The sequence below is a fragment of the Rhincodon typus genome, chromosome 38 (assembly GCF_021869965.1).
Source record: "Rhincodon typus isolate 14 chromosome 38, sRhiTyp1.1, whole genome shotgun sequence".
Lineage (NCBI taxonomy): Eukaryota > Metazoa > Chordata > Chondrichthyes > Orectolobiformes > Rhincodontidae > Rhincodon > Rhincodon typus.
The window spans coordinates 3,992,276-4,005,486 of NC_063369.1; the positions used below are offsets into that span (position 1 = coordinate 3,992,276).

Genomic DNA, 13,211 nt, shown 5'->3' on the forward strand with positions numbered 1-13,211 from the left:
CAGCACAATTAAGGAGCTCTTTCAAAGTGTTGATATGGCAACAAAGCAGAGAACTGGAACATTATTAGCAAAGGTAACAATGCAATCATTGCCCTTTACTCTTGGCTGCCTGCACAATGCAGGTAATAAAGTGGTTCTGTCAGTGAAAGGTGATACAGGAATGTGACCATTCTGGGGATTGAGGGCTGGTGGAATTCTCTGTGAGTAAAGTACACAGAGAGTGGTCACAAGCTGGAACTCACTGCTTCAGGAGTGGGGAGCAGCCGAAGGTGATGAATGGTTTCAAAAGAAAGTAAACCTCTGGGGGTCCCTGGCATCAGGTGGTGGGGAAGGGAAAGGGGTCTTTCTGTATGGCAGGGGGGCACAGCAAGTGGTTTCTGTTGGTGTTGGAAATGCCTCCCACCTAGGGCCAGAAATCACATGACTCCAGGTTATAGTCTAACAGGTTTATTTTACATCACAAGCTTTCCTCACCGACTTTTTAAAGTGTGATTGCCTCCATCATGCAAAACAAAAACGCAGCAGCCCATCGTGCACAGATCTGCTTTAGTGAGGCCCACAGGAAATACTGGAGACGTTCCACACTCAGGGCTGGGCCCACATGCCCCTGTGGTGTGGCCAATGGGCTTCAGAACAGTTTCGCTTTCTCAGCCCCATGTCCAGAATTCCAGCTGAAAACAAAAAATGCTGGAAATCACAGTGGGTCAGGCAACACCCGCGGAGCTAACGTTTTGATTCCAGCAGCTGCAGTAAGTTGTTCGTTGGGGACCCTGTCAAGTTTCCTCTCCCTGGGGTGGGGTCACAGAGGTGAGGCTCCCCTCACACCCACCCACATACACACACATATTCACACAGCTGGAAATTAGCACAGGCCATGAATCAAAATGTCTAACGCCGCACAAATCTCCAGGGCTCAGTTCCACCCTCTGGATGGTGAACCACTGCGGGCTATTCAACTCTGATGTGCTTCACAGCTGAGCATCACTCCCACAGCACCTCCACACCCACCCTGGGAGAATCGGCCAGCACTTTCCCCGCTGCCCTCCTCACAGCACAAGGGTAACTGGGCACAATGGGACTGCCCCAACCCAGCAAGAGGAGCCGGGGAAAAACCCGGGATTGTCCGTGACCCACCAGATCTGGCTCCTCCAAATGCTGTGAACTGGAGCACGCTTGTACAACCACGAGCTAATTAAAACCAGGGAGCAGCCAAACAGGTTTTTATAGTGAACAGGCAGCCAACAGTTTGAGAAGGCAGAGAACAAATTGGAGTTGGGACAGGAACCTACTATTTTTTTTTCTGTATAAAAGTGGTTCTATTCATTCGAGCTGGGAATGAAGTCAAACTGGAAGCTTGTTAATGTGCCTGGTTGCAATATTTCAATGCTGACTGCAATCTGAGATCCTTCCCCTTATTGGCTGGGAGCAGAGGCTAACTTAGCTATAAAGGAGTACACAGACGCAGCCAAAGCGAGAGAGTGAAAGTCAGGAGTGTTTCTTGCGGACAAACTGATGAAAAGTCTGATACTGCAGAGACGCTAATGAGCTGGTGCCTGAAGGTTTCACGTTGATGACAGACACTCTGGTAGTCCCTCACAGACCTTTTTTGATGTATCTGCAGGCAAGTATAAAGGAGGCAAGTTCCTTTCCATCCCTTCCAACCCTCCCTCCCTCTCTCAAGCTTTCGCGTGTTGAGCCTACAAAGGAAGGGAAACCACAAATGTTTTTTTCTCTGACGGAATGTTCCCCTTTTCTATAGCTTGCGTTTCTGAGTGTAGACGACAGTGTGTGTGAGGGTCAGAGAAAGAGAGAGATACAGCTCTAAATGTGGTCAGCCTCCCACAAGCGTGCAGTCTGGACCCTACTTAAACAGACCCTCAGGCAGGAACTGGTCCCAATCTCTCCACTTTCTCCCCCCTATCATCACAGAGAGAGTTCCTGACTAATCCCCTCTCTCAAGTACACGGTGAGCAAGGGAGAATCAGCTCCTCATTTCCAGGGCACACTGGTAGACATTCTCGTTCAGCAAACCTCCGGAGGAGAATCTCTCCCTGAAGACCTGGCTTTGTAGTTTGAACGATCTTGGGACCTGACATTTCTGTCGCTGGAGCTGCCAACAGGGTATTCAAACAGGAGGGACACAAAGGTACGTGGTCAAAAGCAGTGGCTGGAGTAATTGGGGGGTGGGGGGAGTGGAATTGCTGTGTCAGTGACACAGATTGCAAGGTTTCTAACAGAAGGAGCGAGGGAGATTTTATTTACAGTGGGGTCGTTGTGATCTGGAACAGGCAGCTTGAAAGAGCGGTGGAAGCATAGACCTTCAAAAAGGGGGGAATCGGATGAATAATTCTGGGGGAAATGGTCGCAGGAGGACGGGGATAGAGTGGAAGGAGATTGGAATGAATTGGCTCAGAAAGCAGGGGGCAAACAGGAGGTAGGGCCACTGTGTGTGACTCTTTCCGGCTGGGCTTCCACTTTAATTAAAACATGAACTGCTAGCTGTCAGTAGCTCAGTGAGTAGCGTTTACACCCCCACTTATACTCTCCTGCACCCCTCCACATCTACCTTCCCACCCCCAGCCCACGCACCGCATCCCCCCCACCCCCCCACCCCCCTCTCCCACCATCCGATCTGCAGCTTGTGAGTTCAAGACCCACACTCTAGAGAGGTAATCCAGGCTGAGGGGATCAGTTCTGAGGAAGGGTCTCTCGACCTGAAACGTTAACTCTGATTTCTCTGCTAAGCTTTTCCAGTAACTTCTGTTTGTGCTTGTGATAGATTCAGAGCTCAGGCAGTGCAGCCCTGTCAGGGTCTGTTTTCCTTTACCTGAGATCTTTCATCTTGTGTCTGTCCCCTCAGGCAGATGTAGAAAGCTCCTGAGCACTAACGGAAGGAAAAGCAGCAACTAATTTCCTGGTGCCCTTGACAACAATTGTCACTTAAAAATTATCAAATTGCTCAATGTGAAGTTGCAGTTTTAAACGTCATGTTTTAAGCTTCTCCAAAGACAAGACAAAAGCTGACAGAATGAGAAGCCATATTTGTAATAGTGCGCTGTTTGTGGAATCTTGCTGCGTGCAAATTGATCGCCCTACGTCACAACACTTGAAAATATGTTGAATTGTCTGTGGGGCACTTTGGGAATGTAGTGAACGGTGCTACATAAATGCACGTTGCTCCCGCCAATCTGCGACCACTTTGGATCTGACAAACCTGTTGCCTGTCACGAACCGCATCTGCTGTTTGCAGAATTCCCTTTCGGCCCGGTGATGGATGGCTAAAATCTGCGCTCCCGGTCGGTGTAGCAATTGCCAATGTAAACACTCACGCTGCAGTTACATCTGCCTGCCTGTGGGGAGGAGGTGGCGCTGTTTCACCACCAGAGGGGCCACAACCAGGAAATTGCTGAGTTTTGCGGGAAAGGGAGACCGGGGAGGTGGGGGGTTCCTGTACAATCCAAAAGACATTGAGTGAAAATGCACAGTACATGTTGCAGGGGTGTTGTCTTGTTTTTATGTACTAATTGATTTGGCGTGGTGTCTGTAATCTGCATTTTTTTAAGAGGGAAGGAAGTGTGTAGTCCTTTACCTACTGATAGCCCACCGGATGAAATTTGGTTCCAATGAATCTTTATCTGAAGTGTATCCGTGAACGTGAAAAGACTCCACTGTCCCTGTCTAAACACGCAGCAAGTCCGTTCCCCTTTACACCTCCCTCCCCCCACTCAGGCTCGCTGATTTACATAGTCTCTCAGCCAGGCATTCTATCAATATTCAACTTTTCATCAAATTTATTACTCAAAATAAACTCAAAGCGTATTCAGTTGGAAGGATTTACAAACCAAGTGATTGTGAGATACTGAGAGAGGAAGAGATAAGCTCATGTTAATATTTTCATTGCTTTTCCAGCAATTTGTTTGCGTTAACACTTTCTTCCTTGTTTTCAAACGCCTGCATGATCTGACTGCTCTCTCTCCCGCCCCCCTCTCCTTTATGCCCCACAGCTCTTCAATTTTCTAATCCAAGCTCTTTCATTAGCAGCCTCTCATTTTAATCTCTCCATCGTCAGTATCCATGCATGGACCTCAAACTCTGGCATTCCATCCCTACACCTCTTCACCTTCATGCCTCACTTCCCTCTTTTTAACGCACCCCTGAAATCCTTTTCTGTCGAGTTTTCAATCATTGCCCCCTTATGTGGTACACTCTGATTTACAACGTTGCAGTGAAGTGCCTCTGCATTGTTCACGACATGGAAAGTGTTATATGAATGTAACTTTCAGTGTTGCTGTTTCACTACTGACCATCAAACGGTGCCAAATATTGGAAGCAGCTACAGATTTGTTTATCTATGCAGAATCATTTTGGAGCCATTATAGGCTCAGGCTTTCAGTTGATCGATACAATCAGCACTTGTCCCTGGTTAACACAAATGTTGTTTGGGAAGAAAAAGTTATTTTAAACATATCAGAGAAAAAAAAAGTGTGAAAATCACTAAACTGCCAGGTGAAGAGGTGGTTTGCTATTTATTTGAAATAAGTTTAGAGTGTATTCAGTTGGAAGGATTTACAATATTTGTGAAAGAGTGACATTAAGATGGTGAGAGAGGAAGAGATAAGCTCATTGATCATTCCCTCTCTGGATTTAGCTTTTTCCTAAGGAGGGTCCAAGTCACAGCCTTACAAAAGTAGCAAATTCCAAATGCATCTCCTTCAGAAACAGATATTTCTTGTCCCTTCCCTGCCTTTTTGTTATTCAATCCTTCTTGCCCTCTCCTCTATGACAGCTGAGTGTCTTCTCTCCCACTGCCTGCACTTTGTTTCCAAAGCTGTCACCACTCCAACCTCTTTCAACTTGTGCTGAAAGGCCGAGCATTCAAAGTGTGAACTCTTGTCTCTCTGTCCCCTGATGCTGCCAGGGCTGCTGTGTTTCCCTAGCGTTCTCTGTTTCAGGTCACGCTGGGGATTTCCGCCAGCTTTGTGTATATTATGTTGGTGTGGTGTTAGATTGGAAACAGGGACCATCAGATTGCTCTGGGCTCTGCTCGCACTCTGGGCCACAGAAGTTGCCATTGTCACAAAGGCTGGCTACGGATGTGGACATTCCTCAAACGTACCCCCTGAGAGCGGTGGGAGCAGGGGAGCTTCCTGGTCAGCCAGGCCCATGTGGGAGACGCGATGAAACAGCCTCACCATGTTAAAAGATTCCATGTGCCGGCTCTTACTGAGGGCAAGTGTTCCCCTTGTTCAGGGCAGCTACCATCTTCCCCTCCCAACACACACACACACACTGACACACACACACACAGACACACACACAGACACACGCACTGACTGACACACACACAGACACACGCACCGACTGACACACAGACACACACTGACACACACACACGCACTGACACGCACGCACTGACACACACGCACTGACTGTCACACACTCACACGCACTGACACACACACACACTGTCACAAACACACACACTCATGCACTGACACACACACACGCACTGACACACACACTGACACACTCACACACACTGTCACACACACACACACTGTCTCACACACACGCACTGACTGTCACACGCACTGTCACACTCACACGCACTGTCACACACACACTGTCACACACACACAGACAAACACACACACGCACTGACACACACACGCACTGACACACGCACTGACACACACGCACTGTCACACACATACGCACTGTCACACACACACGCACTGACTCACACACACGCACTGACTCACACACACGCACTGACACACACACACGCACTGACACACACACACGCACCGACACACACACGCACACTGTCACACACACGCACTGACACACACACACACACGCACTGACACACACACACACACTGACAAACACACACTCATGCACTGACACACACACACGCACTGACCCACACACGCACTGTCACACACACTCATGCACTGACACACACACACACACTGACACACACGCACTGACACACGCACTCTGTCACACACACACATGCACTGACACACACATGCACTGACACACACACATGCACTGACACACACACATGCACTGACACACACACATGCACACACACACATGCATGCACACTGACACACACACTCTGACACATGCACACATGCCCAGGTCAGGACCAGCCTAGCTATACAACAGTGTCTGAGCTCCCTAATCCAGCAACATAGAATCAGGTCTGTGTGCAGATTAAGTTTCCTACATGATATACACTAAGCTGACTGACCATCCCTAGTGGCCTTCAGAAGTTGATGGTGAGCTGACTTCCTGAACCGCTGCAGTGCAGGGGCGTCAGCTCGACCCAGAATGCCCCTAGGGAGGGAATTTCAGGATTTTGACCCAGCAGCACTGAAGGAATAATGATATGAACTTCCAGACTTAGGAATCGGGAACAGGAGTAGGCCATTCAGTCCTTGGGCCCTGCTTTACTGTGCAGTAGGATCATAGCTGTTCCGACGTAGCCTCAAAAGTACACCACTGCCTATGCTTTATAACCTTTCACCCTCCCCAGCTGAACAAGAATCTATCTCTGCCTTGAAAATATTCAGGAACCCTGCTTCCACCAGCATTTTCAGGAACAGGGTTCCCAGCACTCACCACCCTCGGAGAAAAAGACATTTAGCCTCATCTCTGTTTTAAATGGCCATCTCCTGATTTTTAAACAGTGACCCCCCCCCCCACCAGTTCCAGACTCTTCTACAATAGGGAACATCCTCTCCATATCCACCTGGTCAAGACCCCTCAGGATCTTATATGTTTCAAACAATCTCCCCCGACTCCAATGGTTAGAAGCCTAGCCTGTTCAACCTTTGCTCATAAGGTACCTGTCAATTCCAAAAATGAGTCAAGTAAACAGATTTTATTAACAAAAACAGAAGTTGCTGGAAAAGCTCAGCAGGTCTGGCAGCATCTGTTGGAGAGAAATCAGAGTCAGCGTTTTGGGTTGAGTGACCCTTCCTCAGAACATACGGCCACTAGGAAGATGTGGTTTATATGCCGAAATCGTGTCAGAGAGGGGAATCAGAACTTCTTCAAGGTGGGTATGCCTGGAAGAGAAGTGGCAGTGAGTTAAGTACTAAATAAAAACCGAAAGAACTGCGGATGCTGGAAATCAGAAACAAAAACAGAAGTTGCTGGAAAAGCTTAGCAGGTCTGGCAGAGTCTGTGGGGAGAAATCAGAGTTAACGTTTCAGGTTGAGTGACCCTTCCTCAGAACTGTTGGTGGCTAGGAAAAGGTCTTTTATGAACTGTTCCCTACCTATTTATATCATTCCCTAAATAGGGCACCCGAGCCCTTACGCAGCAGTCCAGCCACGCTCTCACCAGCGCTCTGTAAAACTGAAACATAACTTCCTTATTCTTTGATTCAATTCTTCTCCCAATGATAAAATTCCATTAAACTTTTTTTGGCTGTAACTGCATATTAAACTGTTGTGCTTCACACACTGGGGCTCCCAGATCCCTCTGCACCTCAGAGTTAAGCAATCTCCCACTGTTTATAGTATGTTTCTTTTTATTCTTCCCGCTAAAGTAGGTAGTTGCATTGTCCCGTGTTGTTATAATCCAGTTTTTTGATTGATTCATTGTCGTCATGTCTACCTAAGCACAGTGAAAAGTTTTGTTTTGCGAGCAGTACAGGCAGATCATGGCAAACAAGGACATACAGATCATTAGGGTGCTTTGACAGAGCGAGGCCCATAAGGCTGCACAACAAATTATAGTATCTTTTTGTACCTCCTTGTGTGCTCTTCACAATTTGCTTTCCAACCTATCTGTGTCGTTAGTAAATTTGGCAGTTATACATGCAGTCACTTTATCGAAAAAAAGTTATATAAATTGTCGAGCTGAGCTTTTACTTTCCATAATAATTTTTTATTGGGCGTCTTATCAAGTGCCTTTTGGAAATTTGGGAATCGAACCACAGCATGTTAACTCCTTAAAGAACTCCCCAGCAGATTGGTCCAAGTCAAGATGGTGAGTGGCTCAGAGGGGAACTTGCAGGGGGTGCTGTTCCCCTGTATCTGCTGCCTTTGTCCTTCTAGATGGTAGAGATCACGGGTTTGGAAGGTACTGTCAAAGAAGTTGTTGCAGCGCATCTTGTAGATAGTACACACTGCTGCTACTGAGCGTTGGTGGTGGAGAGAGTGGATGCTTGTGGATGTAGTGCCAATCAAGCGGGCAGCTTTGTCCTGGATGGTATCAAGCTTCTTGAGTGTTGTTGGAGCATTGCTTTACAGCCGTTGTCTTCAGCATAGTCACAGATTACTTGTGGTGTAGATCAAGTAAAGGCAGCATTGTATCACTCAACATAGAGATGACTAGTGGTAGTTTAAGCTGAGGGTCATCAGACCTCAGGCGAGGGGAGAGGTTGCGAAAGGGAGTCCTTTGTTGTAACCCCAGCCAGCGTGGGAATTGACCCTACACTGTTATAGTCATTCAGCACAGAAACAGACCCTTCGGTCCATCTCGTCCGTGCTGACCAGACTTCCCAGTCTGACCTGGCCCTGTTTACCAGCATTTAACCCATATCCCTCTAAACCCTTTCTATTTTTGCATCACTAACCAGCCAACCCAACCAACTGAGCTAACTAAGTCCCTAGTGAAGTGGGTAACACAGCAACAACATGCACCCTGCGAGCTCCAACAAACAGCAAGACAATGAGTGATCAGATAATCTGTTTTGAAATGTCGATTTCAGGATAAAAGACTGGCCGGGACATCGGTGACAGAACCCCCCCATTCATTTACCAATAGCACCATGGGATCCTTTCAGCTGCCTCAGTAGAAGGTGCATTGGTTTAATGCTTGATCTGAAAGACAGCCCAGTGATAGTGCAGCATTGCCCTGTCAGGAGCGTTCGCTTCTGTTAATGCAGCGCAGAGTGGAGAAGTGATTCAACCTTTGCCAAAATGCTGAAAGAACTGAGGGATCGACGAATGTCACAGTTGTTTTCCCAGAGTCGGGAACATTATAATTTCCTGCTCAGAACAACAGGAAAGCCGGCACAAGGCTGATCTCAGTGTTTCCATTTTTAATCTATTCTGGCATATGAATCTCAACATTTAGACACATAAAATAGCCAGGAATATGTGCTCATGTGTTAAATGGAGTGGATATATAAAGAGTCAATATAGGGAATCTGTTTCCATTTTGGGGTTGGGTGGGAGCTTCTTAACTAAAGGATACAGTTGTAAGGAAATTGATTTTAAAAAAAGCCAGAGGAAGTGTCTTTTTTTAGTTTCTGAGCAGCGATGAGTTTCCTGAAAGGTGGTGCTAGGAGATGGAATAATTGTGGGTACATCAAAAAGCAAAACTTTACAGGGCTATGGCAAATTGGTGTGTGTGTTGGGTGTGTGGCAGATGACATAGTGACAGTCAGAGTCATAAAGGTGTAAATCAGTGAAAAAAAGTCCCTTTGGCCCATCAAGTCCATGCTGGTCAAAGACAGCCATCTATCTATTCTAACCCCACTTTCCAGCACTTGGCCCCTAGCCTTGTGTTCTTTGGTAAATTGGTGAATCGGTTAGCTCTTTCTAAGGGCTAGGGAAAACACTTTGGGCAGAATGGCTTACTTCTTTGCTGCATGTTCTACATTGGAGGCAGTTCAGAGAAGGTTCACTTGACTGATTCCTGCCACAAAGGGGTTTATCTTATGAGGAAAGGTAGGTCAGGCAGTGGGTGTAACCATTGGCACTTAGAAGAATGAGGGGTGATCTTATTGGAACACGTACCTTTGTGAGGGGACTTGACAGGCTGGACACTGAGAGGATGTTTTCCCTCTCATGGGGAGATGGATCCAGCAGGGAGCAGTTTGAAGGTAAGGGTGACACTGAACAATGTCTTGTCCCAGTATGCAGGGGACAGAGTCAGAGTCCGATTACAAAAAATTGTAAATTGTGAGGGAGGCAGTGTAGAACATAAGGTGGAGTGGGCAGATAGGTTTGAGACATTACTGGCAGTTGAGTTAGACAGATTTTTGATCTGTAAGTCAGTCAAAGGTGGTAAGGAATTTGGAGTTAAGGTTACGATCAGGTGAGCCATATCGCAGAGCTGTTACAATTCAGATGGAAAGCGTTGTGTCTGAACTCAGTCTCGAAGAATTGTAACTTATTGCCAAGTTCTGGCCCTTTTCCCATAAGTCTGTGTTTTAACCACCTAATGAGCTCCTGAATGCCTCAATTTGAACCTGCCTCCACCATACTTCCAGGCAGCATTCCACGCCCTAACTACTTCCTACTGTGTAAAAAGTACTAATTTTCCTTACCTCACATTTACTATTTTGCAAATTACTGTAAAATTGTGTGCTCTGGTCCTTAATCCTTTCCCAAGCAAGAACCCTTTCTCCCTCTCTACTCCGCCCAAAATCTTCATGGTTTTGAAAACTTCAGATCAAATCTCTTCTCCTCTCCCGGGAAGACAGTACCAACTTCTCCAAACTTTCCTAATATCTGAAGTTTCTCATTCCCGGAATCATTTTCATAAACCTCTTCCACAACATGTTCACATCCTCCTTAAACTATGGCACCATATTGTGTATACAATATTCCAGTAGACATCTAGCTAGTGTCCTGTGTAAGTTCATTGTAAACCACCCCACACTCTTGTACTCTAAGCTGCTATTAATGAAATCTAGATCACCGTAAGCCTCTTTTGCAGCTCCTTCTATCTGTCCTGCCACCAGTAATCGCTTTCATACATATACACACAAATCCCTCTGTTCCTGCACCCCCTTCAGAACAGTTCCCTGCCCGTTTTATAATATCTCTCCATGTTATTTGCAGCAAAATGCATCACCTCACACTTCTCAACATTGAACTACATCTGCCACCTACCTGCCCTGTCTAGAAATGCACCTTTGGAATTTGACAGTGTCTTCCTCACAGTTTACAATGATCTCAAGTTTTGTGTCAGCTGCCGACTCCAAAATTGTCTCCAGTGCACTGGACCTGGATCATTAATGCATTTCAGGAATATATAAATCCCATTGCTGACCCACAGGGAACTCCGCTGAAAGCCTTTCTCCAGCCTGACAAATACTCATTAAACTATTAATATCTGTTTCCTATCACTCAGACAATATGCATCCATGTCTTTGCCATTAACCCCTTTATTCCCTCAGAGCTCTGCTATCCTGCTGTGTATTGAATGCCTATCGGAGGTGATGCAGGTCTCATTGGGACATTCACAAGGGGCTGAATGGCCTTCTCTTTCTCCTAATTACAATCATACAATCCCTACAACGTGGAAGCAGGCTATTTGGCCCATCGAGTCCACACCGACCCTCCGAAGAACATTCCACTCAGACCCATCCCCCACTCTATCCCTGTAACCCTGCATTTCCCACGGCCAATCCACCCTAACCTGCACATCTTTGGACAGTGGGAGGAAACCGGAGCATGCACGCACACACACACATCCCCCTCACGTGCACACAGTCCACACACGCACGCACGCACGCTCTCTCCTCACACACACAACGTCTCTCTCACACACACACAGACACACACCCACACATGCGAAACCCACTCAGACACAGGGAGAATGTGCAAACTCCACACAGACAGTTGCCCGAGGCTGGAAGCGAACCTGGGTCCCTGATGCTGTGAGGCAGCAGTGCTAACTACTGAGCCACTGTGCCATCCCTAATTAGTATAAGAACTGCATAAACAATGTGCAGGAGGATTCAAACACCCAGTCGATAAAATGTTATTGGAAGGTAATGGTCAAGTTAGAACTTGAAGAAGCCATTGCTGGCCCAGGGGATTATTTTAGTTAACTGACACCCTAAATCTGGAATTAACAGTCTAGTGATGACCGTGAATCCATTACCAATTGTTGGGGAAAAACCCATCTGGTTCACTAACATCCTTTAGGGAAGGAAACTGCTGTCCTTACCTGGTCTGGGCCTACATGTGACTCCAGACCCACACAGCAATGTGTGGTTGACTCTTAACTGCCCTCTGGATGGGCAATAAATGCTGGCCCAGGCCAATGATGCCCTGAGCCAGTGAATGAATTTAAAAAAAAACATCGCTGAAGGATAGAGGAACAACTTCACTCACCACATCAACACTCAGCCCACCAGGCATGGCTTCATTTCATACAGTGACTCTGCATCCTGACAGAGAACCTACATTCAGAAAAGTAAATGTGCAAGTAGTCTATTAGAACTTCAACTGAGGTGGCCCAGGGTGGACTGATCTATTTGAAGAGCAGGCTTTTCCTATAATTGAGCGGGGACTGTTACTGGCAAGGTGAGTGTTTATAGTCTGGGAGTGTGAGTGCTCCATAAACATGGTGCATAAACATTGCCAGGGATCAGTAAGACCCAGGAGCTATGTTTCATCCCTGCCCATGAGGTGATGTCTGCTTAGTGTTTGCTGCTTCCTAGTGGTGATGGGTTGGAATTGGAACCATGGCTGGTTGGGAAGTTGAGATAACAAGGAGTAGAGCTGGATGAACACAGCAGGCCAAGCAGCATCAGAGGAGCAGGAAGGCTGACGTTTCGGGTCCGGACCCTGGGAAGTTATTGTGTATCCCACCAGCAGGTTGGGACAATACGCGGCATTCTGATCCAATGGCTCATTTCGTGTTTGTCTTTTCGCTGCTTTCTGGCTGTGACCGGGTTACAGGCTCAGTCGCCAAGTCATTCACCACACCCGCCCTCAACGGGGGGTCACTTTCACATGAACCTCCATTTGATTCTCAACACAGCTAGTCGGATGAGGGAGGCATCACAGTTCCCCTAGCAGCACCTTCCAAAGCCACGACCATTTCCATCTCGAAGGACAAGGGCAAGGGAACACCCCCCCCCCCCCCCCATACACACCCACACACACTCACACACCCACACACACTCACACACTCATACACAATCACACACTCCACACACACTCCACACACACTCCACACACACTCCACACACACTCCACACACACCGACACATACACACTCCCCCACACTCCCCCACACTCCCCCTCACACACTCAGACACTCACACACGCTCACACTCAGACACTCACACACTCTCACACTCTCACACTCTCACAGTCTCACAGTCTCACAGTCTCACACTCACACAGTCTCACACACATATACACACACCAACACATACACACAGTCCTCATGCACACTCACACTCACACACTCACACTCTCTCACACACATATACACAC

The 13,211-nt window shown here is 47.2% G+C and overlaps 1 protein-coding gene across 4 annotated transcripts in view; it reads left to right on the top strand.

Moving 5' to 3' along the window:
* Positions 1–1,487: 1,487 nt before the first annotated feature.
* LOC109924616 (prostaglandin E2 receptor EP1 subtype-like) overlaps positions 1,488–13,211 on the top strand; it is a 21,190-nt gene continuing 9,466 nt past the window's right edge. For 2 of the 4 annotated variants that reach the window (XM_048618078.1, XM_048618081.1), the window contains exon 1: positions 1,488–1,621. The gene's annotated coding sequence lies outside the window, so the exon portion shown is untranslated. Of the gene's footprint in view, positions 1,637–1,686; positions 2,147–13,211 lie in introns of those variants that run through there. The other 2 variants (XM_048618079.1, XM_048618080.1) reach the window with 2 other exon arrangements.